We start from the raw sequence: 5,473 nt of genomic DNA, 5'->3' as shown, positions 1-5,473 counted from the left end.
TATTTATGACTGTAAACTTAAAAAAGAAGCACCAACGTTTCAGATATTGAGAATTAAAGTCAGACATATTCAAAGACTAGAATTTTTTATTTCAAAAAGAAAGAACACAGTGTCTATTTATAAAGACAAATGGAAGGAATTTGCCGCATAGTTCCTCCTATCTCTCTGAAAATGAAACCAGCTCTGTACAATGAATGTATCCATTTTCAATATTGTCCTTGCAGTATCTGTAGTATTCTTTTTTGCCTTTGGTTTAGACTTTTGTAACAGTCTTTGCCAGTCTTTGTCTTTGTTATTGATAAATAAAATAAAAAATATTATAAAAAAAACCAAAAAAAATTACACATGCGCTGCTATACAAAAAGTTCGGCAAGCAATCTTCGTATTATATGAGAGAAAGTTTGATACCAGAGTAAGGCATTCCTGTAAAGCATGTTTTACATTCTGAGGTATCACAAAATGTATCGCGCACCTCGCGCTATTCAACCGAATTCGTTAACAAATTTGCAGCGATTTATGTAAAAAATGCTTGAAAACATCATTTCCTTAGGTCTTGAAATCCATAACAATTAAACAGTAACAAAGCAGCAGGTCCCGATAAAATTAGGAAGGGTTTCGAAAAATTGTGCCAGACAACTCGGTCACATTTTTTTCCTACATTTTCCAGATGTTATTAAATCTTCATGTTGTCCCCCGTACATGAAAGACATCTACAATTATTCCAGTTCCAAAGAAGCCCAACCAAAGCAGCTGAATGACTATCGTCCCATTGCCTTAACATCAATTCTGAGCAAGTGTATGGAAGGTATTGTGCGGAAGCATTTGCTTCGTAATGTGGCCGATAAGTTAGATCCGTTTCAGTTTGCGTACAAAGCTCATAGAGGGGTTGAAGACGCATCTATCACTCTTTTTAATTTACTTTCTCAACATTTAGAATCCGCAAATGCATACATTCGTATTCTTTTTATAGACTTTTCAAGCGCTTTCAACACCATTGAACCATATGTTCTCCTTAGACGTCTTATCAATATGAATGTCGATGCCAACATAATTCTCTGGATCAGTGATTTTCTTAGAGAAAGACATAACGGGTATGTGTAAATGGCTACATGTCAGAGGAAATTGTACTGAATGTTGGTGCTCCACAACGTTGCATGTTATCACCTACTCTATTTTCTATTTACACAGATCACATGAGGTGCAATACTGCAATATCTTGTTCAAATTTGCTGATGACATGGCTCTTGTTGGGCTACTTAAAAAGGAAGATTGTCTTTCTGAATATTTCCATTAATGTTGAAATTTTAAAGAACTGGTGCATAGATAGCTATTTAGATATGAATATTAGTAAAACAAAAGAGCTTGTAATGGGTTGTTAAGTTTGCCCGGATTTTACTCCTGTCACAATCAACAATGAATCTGTTGAAGTCGTTTCATGTTTCAAATACTTTGGTTCATTTCTAGATGAAAAACTCACATTTGATGAAAATACTGACTATATAGCGAAAAAGTCCCAACAAAGATTATACCTTCTCAGGAAACTCCAATCGTTCAATGTGAGTCAAAATATCTTACAAATAGTGTACAGATCCCTCATTGAGAGTGTTTTAACCTATAATATCATTTTGTGGTATGGAATTTGACTGTCAGAAACAGAAGTAAGCTTTCTCGTATTGTGAGAATGGCAGAAAAAATTATTGTCTGTCGTCAAAATTCCCTTGTAAACCTTTACCAGCTGGCAGTGAATACGGCTAGTTTTCAATCGGGTTCGAACCCACAACATACGGCATCAGTCGCCTAGCGGAGAGGCCACAGAGGAAAGCGAAAGGAAAGTGCAAAATATTGTCAATGATTCTGATCACCCTCTCCATGATTACTTCCAGAAACTCCCGTCAGGGAGACGTTTTCGGGTTCCTCGTGCAAAGAAAAATCTCTTCAAGAAGTCATTTCTTCCATCAGCAGTTTCAATTTTAAACTCAAACTCGATGTAGTTGTTTTAAACCTCCTGTTGGTCCTTTGTTGTATCCGTCTGTGTTTCAATTTTGGTATCTATGTCGCTACCTTGTGTGTGTTTTTAAGCATTTCAATGTGTCATAGCGTCCCTTTTTATAGAATGCTTTTGCTAGTTGTACTATTTAATTTGTATATGATGAGCCTAAAGGCAAATTTCTACATTTATTGTGGATAATAAAGTAATTGAATTGAACTGAATTGAACAAAATGCAATTTAGACATAATTTATCATGTCTTTCTGTGATTTCCACATCGAAATATGGTTGGCCTAAAAGTGCCACGGATTTTATATTCTGTACCACTTCATTTTTCGTTTGTGCTGAAAATATGTCTCCATATCTTAGTGTCATGGCTTTAAACTGAATCAGAAACTCAAGCTCTGAAGTTTAAAATAGGATTTACTATACGAACGAAAGCAGTTGAAAGAATTCAACATTGAGGGCGTTATACACCAAAGCCCGGTCGCTCCTCCAGTAATGTCAACTGTTGTGTAAATGTACTGTCATTTCACTCTCTTCAAAGGCGAATTGATATATGAAACCCAGTGTCGCAATGTTTCTGCCACAAAACTAATGAGGAAATGTTAATTGGACTTTAATGCAATGCTTTAAAATTGGGAAAAAAACTATTCGAACTAAATAAATATTAGGGCACCGGAAGATCTTCAGCTGTCGGTCAACAAGAATAGCGAAGGAAAGTTAAACATTGCACGACTGATTTCTATGCTACTTTAATCGTCTTTTTGGTCACCAGTACAAACACATAATTAAAACGAAATGTTAAGAAAATTTAGTATCATCAATTCCCTAGCTGCGGGGCATTTGTCTCCAATCATAGTCACTGTGTCTCATAGAGCGAGCTCCATAGCGTTCTCTGTACTTGTGGTCGTCACTCTCGACATGAATCTAACGCGGAAAGTTACTCAGGTATACAAGGAGGTAATATACGCCGTCATGAGTACAAAGACGTGAGCTTTGTATAAAAATTAGAATACGAATGATATTGGTTTATTTGTCTCGAATGAAAATTGCATACCTTCGATACGACCTCAGGTTCTCAAAATGTTATTTTCACTTTCACCTCTGAATGAACAGCCCTACCCGGCGACACCGAACATTTTGTCACCGTTTCAGAAATACCGTCTGCATTTACCAAAGTTTACCTTCCTCCTCTTAAACACAAAAAGGGAAGTTGGAGAAACTATAAGTGTAGACGGACCCTTTCGGCGTTTATATGCCACAGAAAACAAGTGTAAATTGTACGAATGATATTGGTTTATTTGTCTCGAATGAAAATTGCATACCTTCGATACGACCTCAGGTTCTCAAAATGTTATTTTCACTTTCACCTCTGAATGAACAGCCCTACCCGGCGACACCGAACATTTTGTCACCGTTTCAGAAATACCGTCTGCATTTACCAAAGTTTACCTTCCTCCTCTTAAACACAAAAAGGGAAGTTGGAGAAACTATAACGTGTAGACGGACCCTTTCGGCGTTTATATGCCACAGAAAACAAGTGTAAATTTGTACTTTGAGTTGACCTATTATGGCACCCTCCATGCCACCGGAGTTTATTTGTCATGATGAAAACGGAAAACACTGAATGGATAAATAATGCTGAAAAAAGTCGTCTTGTGACGAAAACGATTGTCAATATAGAAATAAAACAACCGTGGAAAGCTGACATTAAATCATCCTTTCTGCGCATTGCCAATTGGCCACTTTTGAAGAGTTCACCGATTAGGGGAGAACCATTTGATTTGGGGGGGTATGGAGGAAATGGGTATGGGAGCAAATTTTTTTTTCCTGTCACAGTGACAGCAATTTTTTTTTCTACTGTCAGAGCTGCATCAATTTTTTTTTTCCAAATGGAGTAGCAATGCAAATTTTTTTTTCTTTGTCATCAAGTTTTTGATGCGTTGTATATAAGGGAGCCGTCATTATTTACCCCGTCAACCATGATGAATTTGAGTAACTCCCCTCTCTAACTCTGAAATTTTGACTGATCCCCCACTTAGAAAAGTTAAATACAAATACATGTATTTGTAAAATTTACAAAATACAGCAACAGTAAAGACCTTTGAAATCCTGATGTACTCTGCTAGACTATCATCAGTTATCTCATGATGGTTCAAAAAAGGTCAACCCATCAAAATGAAATTGCAAGTCACAATAAAATAAAGATGTAAAAGCTCACGCATCATCTAACCATATAGTATATTGTTTAATTTGGATGGGTATTATGACAGGGTTTTCACTAGGATATCTGACCGGGCAGAATTTGAAAGTACAGGGGGAGAACACGTGAGAGGCTTAGGGGGAAAGTGTCACAGGGGCTTTCCCCTATCTTGCATGGAAAGTTTAAGATATTGATGTGTGCAATGGTGCAGTCTTGTGCGATCTGAGAGGTGTTTTTTAATTTTTTTTTACTAGGTGAAACTGTTAGAACACCGCAAGGGGGAGAGCACGAGAGGGGGTTTCCCCCTCCCGTATTGGAAATTTTGGGAAATTGATGTGTTTAATGGTGCAATCTGAGAGGAGTTTCAGGTTATTTTGCATTTGGTAAAACTGTTTGAAAATGACATTGAACACTGCAATATTTTTTTACATTTTATGCATGATAAGTGTTTGTGTCACAATATTCAACAACCAAACAATGACAATACAATTTGTGGAAAACAGTTCTGTTTGCCAGAGACTGAAGATAAATAAGTATACAGGAACGGAAAATCTGTGACCTTCTTGTGTCATTTCTCCAGCTGCCAGCTTCTAATGAAAAGCCTGAATATGGTATGTTTTAATTGTCAAAATGGTCATTGAACTGAGGTAAATGAAAACATGTTTCTGTGATAATAAAGGATGAATTCACAACAGTTCAGTTTTGTCCTAGATCCTGTGAAAATTTTGAGAAATTGATGTGCGCTACGGTGCAGTGTAGTGCAATCCGATAGGTATTTTAAAATTGCCTTTTACCAGTAACACTGTTAGAAGAGCCAAGGGGGGGAGAGCAGGAGAGGGGGTGCCCCCCTCGCATTGAAAATTTTGAGAATGGATGTGTGCAATGGTGCAATCTGAGATGTGTTTCAATTTATTTCACCAAAAAAAATTGAGTAACCCCATCCCCCTTCTTCCTCTCCACATTTTGAGTAACGCCCCCTGAAGTTTTCAATTTTTTCAGTGACCGTCTCCCTTGTATTTCATTACATTTGTTGTTCCTCAATTTTTCATTGTCAACTTGTACATCTTCCTAATATATTTATATTGAGAGAATAATATATTGATTTTAACACTAGTTTATTGACTCCTGTCTTGTGTTTTTCAAAATGTTCACAATTTACAGAAGTCAAAAAGTCCCCTTTAGATAGTGCCTATGCCATTGAGATATTGCAACAGAAATCCTGAAATATGATTTCTTGGGTCAGAAAAGGGAAGGAAAACATTGAGTGCACTGAGGTGTA

The sequence above is a fragment of the Ptychodera flava genome, chromosome 1, assembly GCF_041260155.1.
Source record: "Ptychodera flava strain L36383 chromosome 1, AS_Pfla_20210202, whole genome shotgun sequence".
NCBI lineage: Eukaryota > Metazoa > Hemichordata > Enteropneusta > Ptychoderidae > Ptychodera > Ptychodera flava.
The sequence above is the reverse complement of the archived record's forward strand: the minus strand, read 5'-3'. Positions refer to the sequence as shown.